The sequence below is a fragment of the Parambassis ranga genome, unplaced genomic scaffold (assembly GCF_900634625.1).
Source record: "Parambassis ranga unplaced genomic scaffold, fParRan2.1 scaffold_132_arrow_ctg1, whole genome shotgun sequence".
In the NCBI taxonomy this organism is placed as follows: Eukaryota; Metazoa; Chordata; class Actinopteri; family Ambassidae; genus Parambassis; species Parambassis ranga.
Genome location: NW_021144709.1, coordinates 1 through 16,311, shown reverse-complemented (window position 1 = coordinate 16,311; position 16,311 = coordinate 1). Strand labels below are relative to the sequence as shown.

General features: G+C 49.4%; 2 non-coding genes across 2 annotated transcripts; both read left to right on the top strand.

Annotated features, from left to right (window-relative positions):
• Nucleotides 1-2,473: 2,473 nt before the first annotated feature.
• On the top strand, nt 2,474-2,664 carry LOC114429428 (U2 spliceosomal RNA). The gene has a single exon (XR_003669708.1). It is a non-coding gene; the product is annotated as a U2 spliceosomal RNA (small nuclear RNA).
• An 807-nt stretch (nt 2,665-3,471) lies between these two features.
• Nucleotides 3,472-3,636, top strand: LOC114429420 (U1 spliceosomal RNA). Its single transcript, XR_003669701.1, has one exon. It is a non-coding gene; the product is annotated as a U1 spliceosomal RNA (small nuclear RNA).
• Nucleotides 3,637-16,311: the final 12,675 nt, after the last annotated feature.

Here is a 16,311-nt window from a genome sequence, read left to right as displayed (position 1 = left end):
GCTTCTCTGTCACCGGAACCTGTAAGTCACGGTGCTCTTAGAATGTGCTTAAAATGTAAATCAGTCTCTTCCCGGAAGCTGATTGGCCCGTCCTTTTTTCTGTGCCAGACAAAGGCGATGCATATCCACAGGTCTAATGAGAAGAATTAAAAGTCGAAATGAGTATCAGCTAGGTGACAGAAGTCAATATACAGTGGGGAAAAAAAGTATTTAGTCAGCCACCAATTGTGCAAGTTCTCCCACTTAAAAAGATGAGAGAGGCCTGTAATTTTCATCATATGTATACCTGAACTATGAGAGACAAAATAAGAAAAGAAAATGTAGAAAATCACATTGTAGGATTTTTAATGAATTAATTGGTAAATTCCTCAGTAAAAGAAGTATTTGGTCACCTACAAACAAGCAAGATTTCTGGCTCTCACAGACCTGTAACTTTTTCTTTAAGAGGCTCCTCTGTCCTCCACTCGTTACCTGTATTAATGGCATCTGTTTGGAGTCTTTATCAGTATAAAAGACACCTGTCCACAACCTCAAACAGTCACACTCCAAACTCCACTATGGCCAAGACCAAAGAGCTGTCAAAGGACACCAGAAACAAAATTGTAGACCTGCACCAGGCTGGGAAGACTGAATCTGCAATAGGTAAGGAGCTTGGTGTGAAGAAATCAACTGTGGGAGCAATTATTAGAAAATGGAAGACATACAAGACCACTGATAATCTCCCTCGATCTGGGGCTCCACGCAAGATCTCACCCCGTGGGGTCAAAATGATCACCAGAACTGTGAGCAAAAATCCCAGAACCACACGGGGGGACCTAGTGAATGACCTCCGGAGAGCTGGGACCAAAGTAACAAAAGCTACCATCAGTAACACACTGCGCCGCCAGGGACTCAAATCCTGCAGTGCCAGACGTGTCCCCCTGCTTAAACCAGTACATATCCAGGCCCGTTTGAAGTTTGCTAGAGAGCATTTGGATGATCCAGAAGAGGATTGGGAGAATGTCATATGGTCAGATGAAACCAAAATAGAACTTTTTGGTAAAAACTCAACTTGTCGTGTTTGGAGGAGAAAGAATGCTGAGTTGCATCCGAAGAACACCATACCTACTGTGAAGCATGGGGGTGGAAACATCATGCTTTGGGGCTGTTTTTCTGCAAAGGGACCTGGACGACTGATCCGTGTAAATGAAAGAATGAATGGGGCCATGTATCGTGAGATTTTGAGTGAAAACCTCCTTCCATCAGCAAGGGCATTGAAGATGAAACGTGGCTGGGTCTTTTAACATGACAATGATCCCAAACACACCGCCCGGGCAACAAAGGAGTGGCTTCGTAAGAAGCATTGCAAGGTCCTGGAGTGGCCTAGCCAGTCTCCAGATCTCAACCCCATAGAAAATCTTTGGAGGGAGTTGAAAGTCCGTGTTACCCAGCATCAGCCCCAAAACATTACTGCTCTAGAGGAGATCTGCATGGAGGAATGGGCCAAAATACCAGCAAAAGTGTGTGAAAACCTTGTGAAGACTTACAGAAAACGTTTGACCTCTGTCATTGCCAACAAAGGGTATATAACAAAGTATTGAGATGACATTTTGTTATTGACCAAATACTTATTTTCCACCATAATTTGCAAATAAATTCTTTAAAAATCCTACAATGTGATTTTCTGGATTTTTGTTTCTCATTTTGTCTCTCATAGTTGAGATATACCTGTGATGAAAATTACAGGGCTCTCTCATCTTTTTAAATAGGAGAACTTGCACAATTGGTGGCTGACTAAATACTTTTTTTCCCCACTGTACTTAACAATATTTTATATGTCCATCAGTGTCCAGTAAGCACATTTCAGTGTGAACCAAATACTACATACAACAGAGCAATACAATAATATGTTTTGCAGTAGTCCGTCTGCTCTATACACAGCAAAATTGGACAGTTGAAATTTCATAGTTAAAGGTTAAGGAGTTGATTTTAAGTTGATTTCAACTCCGAAAGTGTAATTTCAACACTTTCAGAGTTAAACTGTGTCTAGTTGTGTGCCTCTGCCTCCACCCCAGTATGGCTGACATGCACAGGTTCCTTTTGATGATGTGCTCGATAATGGCCTCCTGTTTCTCCTGGTTGTTTGAAAAAGTTGTTCACACTCCACACCAGCAGGTGGCAGCAGCTGAATTTAATGAAAATGAACAAGGATGTGAGTGTTTACCTGGTGCTCTCTCTCAGCACCTTCCAGTGGTTTGTTCAGCATGAAATTTGCACTCCTATTCTTTTCTCTAGGCCTCATGTGTGGATTAAAGATTTGCTGACTGCATTATAATTTAGTTTTTCACTTTGATTTGTGTTGGGCCCTTTAGTCAAGTTGTAGAAGGGCAGTTTCTAGCTGAAAGCTAAAATCGGAGTCGCTGTTCGTCTTCGGAACCATCAGTGAGAGAGACGGCGCCGTGCATGGCTCGCTTTCCTCTGGCCCCAGCGTGGCATCGCTTCTCGGCCTTTTGGCTAAGATCAAGTGTAGTATCTGTTCTTATCAGTTTAATATCTGATACGTCCCCTACCCGGGGACCATATATTAGATTGCTTTTTGGACAAGGGAGATGGAATTGGTGCTTGCTCCGTACACTCCACGCATCAACCTGGTATTGCAGTACTTCCAGGAATGGTGCACCCCCTCCTTTTGCTGTAGAAAAATACACGGAGAAGATTTACCGTAGTAGTTTGACATGCGTGGATGCTGCTCTCCTTGAAACACGAAGCACCCAACTCTCATCTTCAGTGACCAGGAAAAATGAGCTTCTGTGTGAAAGGGAGATGTGGCTTCAGGATGAGCTCTGGGGCGTGTGCAAACATATAAATACTTAATAAATAAAATAGAAATTAGGAAATGAACAATAAGCAACCTTTTAGGGAACAAAATGTGTACCTTACTGTACAAAGTAGTATGATAAACATGACAGACCTGCAAGAAATCTTCCCTGTTATGGAACTGTATTGTGTATGAAGCGTAGTTCACACTCCGCACCAGCAGGTGGCAGCAGCAGAAAAGCCAGATGGCTAAGCAAGATTTAGACAAAAAAAAGGAAGTGATTGTACTGTGAGGAGAAAACAATTAGCTGTTATATTCCTTCCTCTGAATGTCACATGTATATCAGATAGTCTTCTGTCTTGATATTGTCATACAGCTTTGTTTCACCTGGATTTGCTGGCAGATTTCTTTCGTCTTTTTTTTGTAAGGATAGAAAGACTTGTAGGGGTAATCAGAATGTTAAAGTATGATGGAAAGTGCAGGGTGTGTGCTCCAAATAAACAGTTAATCTTGACTGGCATTTGTGCCAAAACCTAGTTACTCTATAATGACAGTCTATGAAGATGCAGCCTGAGCTGTGTGTGTGTGGTTTTGATGGTTTGTAGATTGTCAGGTACCATTGTTCAGGGGGGCATCTGTGTGAAAGGCTCCCCTGTTTGTGACGTGCCCAACTCATACTTACCTGGCAGGGGAGATACCATGATCAAGAAGGTGGTTCACCCAGGGCGAGGCTCAGCCATTGCACTCTAGGTTGTGCTGACCCCTGCGAATTCCCCAAATGTGGGAATCTCGACTGCATAATTTCTGGTAGTGGGGGACTGCGTTCGCGCTCTCCCCTCATAACGTGTTTAATGAAAATGAACAAGCAGCTCTCTGTGTGCGTGTGTGTTTACCTGGTGCCGTGAAGGCGCTGCGCTGCAGTGCTGAGCAGATGTTTACAAAAAGAAAAGACACTTTGCCTCTTTTCTCGCACGTGTGTGTGTCCACTAAACATCTGTTGTAGCCAGTAAACCACTTTTGTGGCCTGCCTTGTGTAGTTTTTGTCACCTGCTTTGGTATCAGTTATGGTGTATTTTATGCACGTCTTGCTTTCTTTGTCCATCAAAGAGCAAAAAGCGGAAGGTGCATGTGCCCAGGTAATTGTGGTAACCGCGCCTAGCTGTTTGTTAGCCGCGGTTACCGTGGTTACCAGACGTCAGAATTCTCAGATCGAAGGCAGGAAGGAACATAAAGTCCTCAATTATGGTGGATTTTATGCACGTCTTGCTTTCTTTGTCCATCAAAGACCAAAAAACGGAAGGTGCATGTGCCCAGGTAATTGTGGTAACCGCGCCTAACTGTTTGCTAGCCGCGGTTGCCGTGGTTACCAGACGTCAGAATTCTCAGATCAAAGGCAGGAAGGAACATAAAGTCCTCAATTGTCCAAAGACAGAAAAGCTCACAGCACCCGGTGCTCCCAGGCGCTCTCCCATCCAAGTACTAACCAACCAGGCCCGACTCTGCTTAGCTTCCGAGATCGGGCGCTTCTGGAGTAGTGTGGCCGTGAGCTGCTTTCTCGTCAGCTGCGGCGTGTCTTGACGCGTGTCATGCTTGCGTAGTCACGCTGTGACTCTGACATGTGGTTGTGTTGCTGTCAGGGTTTCAGGTTTGAGCCAGGGCTTTTGTTTTGTGTTTTGGTTTTGCCTGTGTTATTTCCTGTTTTATTTTGGCATTTCCTGTTTTGTTGTTCACTGACTCTTCTCTCGTTGCAGGCGTCTTGACTTCCCCCTCCTTGTGTTCTCCCTCCTCCTCCCGGTGATTACCTGCTCCTCCCTCATGTGTCCCACCTGTGTCCAATTGTCCACCCTGATCCTTTTGTATTTAGTCTCTGTCCTCCCTGCACTCGGTGCTAGTTCGTCTCGTCGCTTTGGGATTGTGCCTGTGCCTTGCCAGCCTTGACTCCAGTGATCTCCCGGTGACTAAGCCTTGCTTTGGTTTTTTTTGACTGTTATGAATCTGTGCTAGAACTTCGTTTTTGCCACGCTTAGTGTGACCCTTAGTTTGTTGTTGATTTTGGGTTTTTTTTCCCTGCGGGCGTAAAATAAAAGACGCTTTTGCTATACCTGCTCTGCTTTCTGCATCTGTGTCCGCACTGACACGCAACCCTGACAGTTGCTGTGATGAGCAGATGTAGAGACGCTCTCTGTCAGCTCTGCCCTGCGCGCTGCCGTCCAACAATGCCCACGCTCTCCTGCTCACCCACGCATCCTCCCGCTGACCTTACCGCCACCTTGCGCACCGCTACAACCTGTTCACCCACTCTTAATCCCCCCTCCCCGGGCTAAACCAAGCAAACCGCGCCGGGAAAGTCCTCGTGCCCCTGGTGCCGTGAAGGCGCTGCGCTGCAGTGCTGAGCAGATGTTTACAAAAAGAAAAGACACTTTGCCTCTTTTCTCGCACGTGTGTGTGTCCACTAAACATCTGTTGTAGCCTTTGTAGCCAGTAAACCACTTTTGTGGCCTGCCTTGTGTAGTTTTTGTCACCTGCTTTGGTATCAGTTATGGTGTATTTTATGCACGTCTTGCTTTCTTTGTCCATCAAAGAGCAAAAAGCGGAAGGTGCATGTGCCCAGGTAATTGTGGTAACCGCGCCTAGCTGTTTGTTAGCCGCGGTTACCGTGGTTACCAGACGTCAGAATTCTCAGATCGAAGGCAGGAAGGAACATAAAGTCCTCAATTATGGTGGATTTTATGCACGTCTTGCTTTCTTTGTCCATCAAAGACCAAAAAACGGAAGGTGCATGTGCCCAGGTAATTGTGGTAACCGCGCCTAACTGTTTGCTAGCCGCGGTTGCCGTGGTTACCAGACGTCAGAATTCTCAGATCAAAGGCAGGAAGGAACATAAAGTCCTCAATTGTCCAAAGACAGAAAAGCTCACAGCACCCGGTGCTCCCAGGCGCTCTCCCATCCAAGTACTAACCAACCAGGCCCGACTCTGCTTAGCTTCCGAGATCGGGCGCTTCTGGAGTAGTGTGGCCGTGAGCTGCTTTCTCGTCAGCTGCGGCGTGTCTTGACGCGTGTCATGCTTGCGTAGTCACGCTGTGACTCTGACATGTGGTTGTGTTGCTGTGATGAGCAGATGTAGAGACGCTCTCTGTCAGCTCTGCCCTGCGCGCTGCCGTCCAACAATGCCCACGCTCTCCTGCTCACCCACGCATCCTCCCGCTGACCTTACCGCCACCTTGCGCACCGCTACAACCTGTTCACCCACTCTTAATCCCCCCTCCCCGGGCTAAACCAAGCAAACCGCGCCGGGAAAGTCCTCGTGCCCCTGGTGCCGTGAAGGCGCTGCGCTGCAGTGCTGAGCAGATGTTTACAAAAAGAAAAGACACTTTGCCTCTTTTCTCGCACGTGTGTGTGTCCACTAAACATCTGTTGTAGCCAGTAAACCACTTTTGTGGCCTGCCTTGTGTAGTTTTTGTCACCTGCTTTGGTATCAGTTATGGTGTATTTTATGCACGTCTTGCTTTCTTTGTCCATCAAAGAGCAAAAAGCGGAAGGTGCATGTGCCCAGGTAATTGTGGTAACCGCGCCTAGCTGTTTGTTAGCCGCGGTTACCGTGGTTACCAGACGTCAGAATTCTCAGATCGAAGGCAGGAAGGAACATAAAGTCCTCAATTATGGTGGATTTTATGCACGTCTTGCTTTCTTTGTCCATCAAAGACCAAAAAACGGAAGGTGCATGTGCCCAGGTAATTGTGGTAACCGCGCCTAACTGTTTGCTAGCCGCGGTTGCCGTGGTTACCAGACGTCAGAATTCTCAGATCAAAGGCAGGAAGGAACATAAAGTCCTCAATTGTCCAAAGACAGAAAAGCTCACAGCACCCGGTGCTCCCAGGCGCTCTCCCATCCAAGTACTAACCAACCAGGCCCGACTCTGCTTAGCTTCCGAGATCGGGCGCTTCTGGAGTAGTGTGGCCGTGAGCTGCTTTCTCGTCAGCTGCGGCGTGTCTTGACGCGTGTCATGCTTGCGTAGTCACGCTGTGACTCTGACATGTGGTTGTGTTGCTGTCAGGGTTTCAGGTTTGAGCCAGGGCTTTTGTTTTGTGTTTTGGTTTTGCCTGTGTTATTTCCTGTTTTATTTTGGCATTTCCTGTTTTGTTGTTCACTGACTCTTCTCTCGTTGCAGGCGTCTTGACTTCCCCCTCCTTGTGTTCTCCCTCCTCCTCCCGGTGATTACCTGCTCCTCCCTCATGTGTCCCACCTGTGTCCAATTGTCCACCCTGATCCTTTTGTATTTAGTCTCTGTCCTCCCTGCACTCGGTGCTAGTTCGTCTCATCGCTTTGGGATTGTGCCTGTGCCTTGCCAGCCTTGACTCCAGTGATCTCCCGGTGACTAAGCCTTGCTTTGGTTTTTTTTGACTGTTATGAATCTGTGCTAGAACTTCGTTTTTGCCACGCTTAGTGTGACCCTTAGTTTGTTGTTGATTTTGGGTTTTTTTTTCCCTGCGGGCGTAAAATAAAAGACGCTTTTGCTATACATGCTCTGCTTTCTGCATCTGTGTCCGCACTGACACGCAACCCTGACAGTTGCTGTGATGAGCAGATGTAGAGACGCTCTCTGTCAGCTCTACCCTGCGCGCTGCCGTCCAACAATGCCCACGCTCTCCTGCTCACCCACGCATCCTCCCGCTGACCTTACCGCCACCTTGCGCACCGCTACAACCTGTTCACCCACTCTTAATCCCCCCTCCCCGGGCTAAACCAAGCAAACCGCGCCGGGAAAGTCCTCGTGCCCCTGGTGCCGTGAAGGCGCTGCGCTGCAGTGCTGAGCAGATGTTTACAAAAAGAAAAGACACTTTGCCTCTTTTCTCGCACGTGTGTGTGTCCACTAAACATCTGTTGTAGCCTTTGTAGCCAGTAAACCACTTTTGTGGCCTGCCTTGTGTAGTTTTTGTCACCTGCTTTGGTATCAGTTATGGTGTATTTTATGCACGTCTTGCTTTCTTTGTCCATCAAAGAGCAAAAAGCGGAAGGTGCATGTGCCCAGGTAATTGTGGTAACCGCGCCTAGCTGTTTGTTAGCCGCGGTTACCGTGGTTACCAGACGTCAGAATTCTCAGATCGAAGGCAGGAAGGAACATAAAGTCCTCAATTATGGTGGATTTTATGCACGTCTTGCTTTCTTTGTCCATCAAAGACCAAAAAACGGAAGGTGCATGTGCCCAGGTAATTGTGGTAACCGCGCCTAACTGTTTGCTAGCCGCGGTTGCCGTGGTTACCAGACGTCAGAATTCTCAGATCGAAGGCAGGAAGGAACATAAAGTCCTCAATTGTCCAAAGACAGAAAAGCTCACAGCACCCGGTGCTCCCAGGCGCTCTCCCATCCAAGTACTAACCAACCAGGCCCGACTCTGCTTAGCTTCCGAGATCGGGCGCTTCTGGAGTAGTGTGGCCGTGAGCTGCTTTCTCGTCAGCTGCAGCGTGTCTTGACGCGTGTCATGCTTGCGTAGTCACGCTGTGACTCTGACATGTGGTTGTGTTGCTGTGATGAGCAGATGTAGAGACGCTCTCTGTCAGCTCTGCCCTGCGCGCTGCCGTCCAACAATGCCCACGCTCTCCTGCTCACCCACGCATCCTCCCGCTGACCTTACCGCCACCTTGCGCACCGCTACAACCTGTTCACCCACTCTTAATCCCCCCTCCCCGGGCTAAACCAAGCAAACCGCGCCGGGAAAGTCCTCGTGCCCCTGGTGCCGTGAAGGCGCTGCGCTGCAGTGCTGAGCAGATGTTTACAAAAAGAAAAGACACTTTGCCTCTTTTCTCGCACGTGTGTGTGTCCACTAAACATCTGTTGTAGCCAGTAAACCACTTTTGTGGCCTGCCTTGTGTAGTTTTTGTCACCTGCTTTGGTATCAGTTATGGTGTATTTTATGCACGTCTTGCTTTCTTTGTCCATCAAAGAGCAAAAAGCGGAAGGTGCATGTGCCCAGGTAATTGTGGTAACCGCGCCTAGCTGTTTGTTAGCCGCGGTTACCGTGGTTACCAGACGTCAGAATTCTCAGATCGAAGGCAGGAAGGAACATAAAGTCCTCAATTATGGTGGATTTTATGCACGTCTTGCTTTCTTTGTCCATCAAAGACCAAAAAACGGAAGGTGCATGTGCCCAGGTAATTGTGGTAACCGCGCCTAACTGTTTGCTAGCCGCGGTTGCCGTGGTTACCAGACGTCAGAATTCTCAGATCAAAGGCAGGAAGGAACATAAAGTCCTCAATTGTCCAAAGACAGAAAAGCTCACAGCACCCGGTGCTCCCAGGCGCTCTCCCATCCAAGTACTAACCAACCAGGCCCGACTCTGCTTAGCTTCCGAGATCGGGCGCTTCTGGAGTAGTGTGGCCGTGAGCTGCTTTCTCGTCAGCTGCGGCGTGTCTTGACGCGTGTCATGCTTGCGTAGTCACGCTGTGACTCTGACATGTGGTTGTGTTGCTGTCAGGGTTTCAGGTTTGAGCCAGGGCTTTTGTTTTGTGTTTTGGTTTTGCCTGTGTTATTTCCTGTTTTATTTTGGCATTTCCTGTTTTGTTGTTCACTGACTCTTCTCTCGTTGCAGGCGTCTTGACTTCCCCCTCCTTGTGTTCTCCCTCCTCCTCCCGGTGATTACCTGCTCCTCCCTCATGTGTCCCACCTGTGTCCAATTGTCCACCCTGATCCTTTTGTATTTAGTCTCTGTCCTCCCTGCACTCGGTGCTAGTTCGTCTCGTCGCTTTGGGATTGTGCCTGTGCCTTGCCAGCCTTGACTCCAGTGATCTCCCGGTGACTAAGCCTTGCTTTGGTTTTTTTTGACTGTTATGAATCTGTGCTAGAACTTCGTTTTTGCCACGCTTAGTGTGACCCTTAGTTTGTTGTTGATTTTGGGTTTTTTTGCCCTGCGGGCGTAAAATAAAAGACGCTTTTGCTATACCTGCTCTGCTTTCTGCATCTGTGTCCGCACTGACACGCAACCCTGACAGTTGCTGTGATGAGCAGATGTAGAGACGCTCTCTGTCAGCTCTGCCCTGCGCGCTGCCGTCCAACAATGCCCACGCTCTCCTGCTCACCCACGCATCCTCCCGCTGACCTTACCGCCACCTTGCGCACCGCTACAACCTGTTCACCCACTCTTAATCCCCCCTCCCCGGGCTAAACCAAGCAAACCGCGCCGGGAAAGTCCTCGTGCCCCTGGTGCCGTGAAGGCGCTGCGCTGCAGTGCTGAGCAGATGTTTACAAAAAGAAAAGACACTTTGCCTCTTTTCTCGCACGTGTGTGTGTCCACTAAACATCTGTTGTAGCCTTTGTAGCCAGTAAACCACTTTTGTGGCCTGCCTTGTGTAGTTTTTGTCACCTGCTTTGGTATCAGTTATGGTGTATTTTATGCACGTCTTGCTTTCTTTGTCCATCAAAGAGCAAAAAGCGGAAGGTGCATGTGCCCAGGTAATTGTGGTAACCGCGCCTAGCTGTTTGTTAGCCGCGGTTACCGTGGTTACCAGACGTCAGAATTCTCAGATCGAAGGCAGGAAGGAACATAAAGTCCTCAATTATGGTGGATTTTATGCACGTCTTGCTTTCTTTGTCCATCAAAGACCAAAAAACGGAAGGTGCATGTGCCCAGGTAATTGTGGTAACCGCGCCTAACTGTTTGCTAGCCGCGGTTGCCGTGGTTACCAGACGTCAGAATTCTCAGATCAAAGGCAGGAAGGAACATAAAGTCCTCAATTGTCCAAAGACAGAAAAGCTCACAGCACCCGGTGCTCCCAGGCGCTCTCCCATCCAAGTACTAACCAACCAGGCCCGACTCTGCTTAGCTTCCGAGATCGGGCGCTTCTGGAGTAGTGTGGCCGTGAGCTGCTTTCTCGTCAGCTGCGGCGTGTCTTGACGCGTGTCATGCTTGCGTAGTCACGCTGTGACTCTGACATGTGGTTGTGTTGCTGTGATGAGCAGATGTAGAGACGCTCTCTGTCAGCTCTGCCCTGCGCGCTGCCGTCCAACAATGCCCACGCTCTCCTGCTCACCCACGCATCCTCCCGCTGACCTTACCGCCACCTTGCGCACCGCTACAACCTGTTCACCCACTCTTAATCCCCCCTCCCCGGGCTAAACCAAGCAAACCGCGCCGGGAAAGTCCTCGTGCCCCTGGTGCCGTGAAGGCGCTGCGCTGCAGTGCTGAGCAGATGTTTACAAAAAGAAAAGACACTTTGCCTCTTTTCTCGCACGTGTGTGTGTCCACTAAACATCTGTTGTAGCCAGTAAACCACTTTTGTGGCCTGCCTTGTGTAGTTTTTGTCACCTGCTTTGGTATCAGTTATGGTGTATTTTATGCACGTCTTGCTTTCTTTGTCCATCAAAGAGCAAAAAGCGGAAGGTGCATGTGCCCAGGTAATTGTGGTAACCGCGCCTAGCTGTTTGTTAGCCGCGGTTACCGTGGTTACCAGACGTCAGAATTCTCAGATCGAAGGCAGGAAGGAACATAAAGTCCTCAATTATGGTGGATTTTATGCACGTCTTGCTTTCTTTGTCCATCAAAGACCAAAAAACGGAAGGTGCATGTGCCCAGGTAATTGTGGTAACCGCGCCTAACTGTTTGCTAGCCGCGGTTGCCGTGGTTACCAGACGTCAGAATTCTCAGATCAAAGGCAGGAAGGAACATAAAGTCCTCAATTGTCCAAAGACAGAAAAGCTCACAGCACCCGGTGCTCCCAGGCGCTCTCCCATCCAAGTACTAACCAACCAGGCCCGACTCTGCTTAGCTTCCGAGATCGGGCGCTTCTGGAGTAGTGTGGCCGTGAGCTGCTTTCTCGTCAGCTGCGGCGTGTCTTGACGCGTGTCATGCTTGCGTAGTCACGCTGTGACTCTGACATGTGGTTGTGTTGCTGTCAGGGTTTCAGGTTTGAGCCAGGGCTTTTGTTTTGTGTTTTGGTTTTGCCTGTGTTATTTCCTGTTTTATTTTGGCATTTCCTGTTTTGTTGTTCACTGACTCTCCTCTCGTTGCAGGCGTCTTGACTTCCCCCTCCTTGTGTTCTCCCTCCTCCTCCCGGTGATTACCTGCTCCTCCCTCATGTGTCCCACCTGTGTCCAATTGTCCACCCTGATCCTTTTGTATTTAGTCTCTGTCCTCCCTGCACTCGGTGCTAGTTCGTCTCGTCGCTTTGGGATTGTGCCTGTGCCTTGCCAGCCTTGACTCCAGTGATCTCCCGGTGACTAAGCCTTGCTTTGGTTTTTTTTGACTGTTATGAATCTGTGCTAGAACTTCGTTTTTGCCACGCTTAGTGTGACCCTTAGTTTGTTGTTGATTTTGGGTTTTTTTTGCCCTGCGGGCGTAAAATAAAAGACGCTTTTGCTATACCTGCTCTGCTTTCTGCATCTGTGTCCGCACTGACACGCAACCCTGACAGTTGCTGTGATGAGCAGATGTAGAGACGCTCTCTGTCAGCTCTGCCCTGCGCGCTGCCGTCCAACAATGCCCACGCTCTCCTGCTCACCCACGCATCCTCCCGCTGACCTTACCGCCACCTTGCGCACCGCTACAACCTGTTCACCCACTCTTAATCCCCCCTCCCCGGGCTAAACCAAGCAAACCGCGCCGGGAAAGTCCTCGTGCCCCTGGTGCCGTGAAGGCGCTGCGCTGCAGTGCTGAGCAGATGTTTACAAAAAGAAAAGACACTTTGCCTCTTTTCTCGCACGTGTGTGTGTCCACTAAACATCTGTTGTAGCCTTTGTAGCCAGTAAACCACTTTTGTGGCCTGCCTTGTGTAGTTTTTGTCACCTGCTTTGGTATCAGTTATGGTGTATTTTATGCACGTCTTGCTTTCTTTGTCCATCAAAGAGCAAAAAGCGGAAGGTGCATGTGCCCAGGTAATTGTGGTAACCGCGCCTAGCTGTTTGTTAGCCGCGGTTACCGTGGTTACCAGACGTCAGAATTCTCAGATCGAAGGCAGGAAGGAACATAAAGTCCTCAATTATGGTGGATTTTATGCACGTCTTGCTTTCTTTGTCCATCAAAGACCAAAAAACGGAAGGTGCATGTGCCCAGGTAATTGTGGTAACCGCGCCTAACTGTTTGCTAGCCGCGGTTGCCGTGGTTACCAGACGTCAGAATTCTCAGATCAAAGGCAGGAAGGAACATAAAGTCCTCAATTGTCCAAAGACAGAAAAGCTCACAGCACCCGGTGCTCCCAGGCGCTCTCCCATCCAAGTACTAACCAACCAGGCCCGACTCTGCTTAGCTTCCGAGATCGGGCGCTTCTGGAGTAGTGTGGCCGTGAGCTGCTTTCTCGTCAGCTGCGGCGTGTCTTGACGCGTGTCATGCTTGCGTAGTCACGCTGTGACTCTGACATGTGGTTGTGTTGCTGTGATGAGCAGATGTAGAGACGCTCTCTGTCAGCTCTGCCCTGCGCGCTGCCGTCCAACAATGCCCACGCTCTCCTGCTCACCCACGCATCCTCCCGCTGACCTTACCGCCACCTTGCGCACCGCTACAACCTGTTCACCCACTCTTAATCCCCCCTCCCCGGGCTAAACCAAGCAAACCGCGCCGGGAAAGTCCTCGTGCCCCTGGTGCCGTGAAGGCGCTGCGCTGCAGTGCTGAGCAGATGTTTACAAAAAGAAAAGACACTTTGCCTCTTTTCTCGCACGTGTGTGTGTCCACTAAACATCTGTTGTAGCCAGTAAACCACTTTTGTGGCCTGCCTTGTGTAGTTTTTGTCACCTGCTTTGGTATCAGTTATGGTGTATTTTATGCACGTCTTGCTTTCTTTGTCCATCAAAGAGCAAAAAGCGGAAGGTGCATGTGCCCAGGTAATTGTGGTAACCGCGCCTAGCTGTTTGTTAGCCGCGGTTACCGTGGTTACCAGACGTCAGAATTCTCAGATCGAAGGCAGGAAGGAACATAAAGTCCTCAATTATGGTGGATTTTATGCACGTCTTGCTTTCTTTGTCCATCAAAGACCAAAAAACGGAAGGTGCATGTGCCCAGGTAATTGTGGTAACCGCGCCTAACTGTTTGCTAGCCGCGGTTGCCGTGGTTACCAGACGTCAGAATTCTCAGATCAAAGGCAGGAAGGAACATAAAGTCCTCAATTGTCCAAAGACAGAAAAGCTCACAGCACCCGGTGCTCCCAGGCGCTCTCCCATCCAAGTACTAACCAACCAGGCCCGACTCTGCTTAGCTTCCGAGATCGGGCGCTTCTGGAGTAGTGTGGCCGTGAGCTGCTTTCTCGTCAGCTGCGGCGTGTCTTGACGCGTGTCATGCTTGCGTAGTCACGCTGTGACTCTGACATGTGGTTGTGTTGCTGTCAGGGTTTCAGGTTTGAGCCAGGGCTTTTGTTTTGTGTTTTGGTTTTGCCTGTGTTATTTCCTGTTTTATTTTGGCATTTCCTGTTTTGTTGTTCACTGACTCTCCTCTCGTTGCAGGCGTCTTGACTTCCCCCTCCTTGTGTTCTCCCTCCTCCTCCCGGTGATTACCTGCTCCTCCCTCATGTGTCCCACCTGTGTCCAATTGTCCACCCTGATCCTTTTGTATTTAGTCTCTGTCCTCCCTGCACTCGGTGCTAGTTCGTCTCGTCGCTTTGGGATTGTGCGTGTGCCTTGCCAGCATTGACTCCAGTGATCTCCCGGTGACTAAGCCTTGCTTTGGTTTTTTTTGACTGTTATGAATCTGTGCTAGAACTTCGTTTTTGCCACGCTTAGTGTTACCCTTAGTTTGTTGTTGATTTTGGGTTTTTTTTTCCCTGCGGGCGTAAAATAAAAGACGCTTTTGCTATACATGCTCTGCTTTCTGCATCTGTGTCCGCACTGACACGCAACCCTGACAGTTGCTGTGATGAGCAGATGTAGAGACGCTCTCTGTCAGCTCTGCCCTGCGCGCTGCCGTCCAACAATGCCCACGCTCTCCTGCTCACCCACGCATCCTCCCGCTGACCTTACCGCCACCTTGCGCACCGCTACAACCTGTTCACCCACTCTTAATCCCCCCTCCCCGGGCTAAACCAAGCAAACCGCGCCGGGAAAGTCCTCGTGCCCCTGGTGCCGTGAAGGCGCTGCGCTGCAGTGCTGAGCAGATGTTTACAAAAAGAAAAGACACTTTGCCTCTTTTCTCGCACGTGTGTGTGTCCACTAAACATCTGTTGTAGCCTTTGTAGCCAGTAAACCACTTTTGTGGCCTGCCTTGTGTAGTTTTTGTCACCTGCTTTGGTATCAGTTATGGTGTATTTTATGCACGTCTTGCTTTCTTTGTCCATCAAAGAGCAAAAAGCGGAAGGTGCATGTGCCCAGGTAATTGTGGTAACCGCGCCTAGCTGTTTGTTAGCCGCGGTTACCGTGGTTACCAGACGTCAGAATTCTCAGATCGAAGGCAGGAAGGAACATAAAGTCCTCAATTATGGTGGATTTTATGCACGTCTTGCTTTCTTTGTCCATCAAAGACCAAAAAACGGAAGGTGCATGTGCCCAGGTAATTGTGGTAACCGCGCCTAACTGTTTGCTAGCCGCGGTTGCCGTGGTTACCAGACGTCAGAATTCTCAGATCAAAGGCAGGAAGGAACATAAAGTCCTCAATTGTCCAAAGACAGAAAAGCTCACAGCACCCGGTGCTCCCAGGCGCTCTCCCATCCAAGTACTAACCAACCAGGCCCGACTCTGCTTAGCTTCCGAGATCGGGCGCTTCTGGAGTAGTGTGGCCGTGAGCTGCTTTCTCGTCAGCTGCGGCGTGTCTTGACGCGTGTCATGCTTGCGTAGTCACGCTGTGACTCTGACATGTGGTTGTGTTGCTGTGATGAGCAGATGTAGAGACGCTCTCTGTCAGCTCTGCCCTGCGCGCTGCCGTCCAACAATGCCCACGCTCTCCTGCTCACCCACGCATCCTCCCGCTGACCTTACCGCCACCTTGCGCACCGCTACAACCTGTTCACCCACTCTTAATCCCCCCTCCCCGGGCTAAACCAAGCAAACCGCGCCGGGAAAGTCCTCGTGCCCCTGGTGCCGTGAAGGCGCTGCGCTGCAGTGCTGAGCAGATGTTTACAAAAAGAAAAGACACTTTGCCTCTTTTCTCGCACGTGTGTGTGTCCACTAAACATCTGTTGTAGCCAGTAAACCACTTTTGTGGCCTGCCTTGTGTAGTTTTTGTCACCTGCTTTGGTATCAGTTATGGTGTATTTTATGCACGTCTTGCTTTCTTTGTCCATCAAAGAGCAAAAAGCGGAAGGTGCATGTGCCCAGGTAATTGTGGTAACCGCGCCTAGCTGTTTGTTAGCCGCGGTTACCGTGGTTACCAGACGTCAGAATTCTCAGATCGAAGGCAGGAAGGAACATAAAGTCCTCAATTATGGTGGATTTTATGCACGTCTTGCTTTCTTTGTCCATCAAAGACCAAAAAAACGGAAGGTGCATGTGCCCAGGTAATTGTGGTAACCGCGCCTAACTGTTTGCTAGCCGCGGTTGCCGTGGTTACCAGACGTCAGAATTCTCAGATCAAAGGCAGGAAGGAACATAAAGTCCTCAATTGTCCA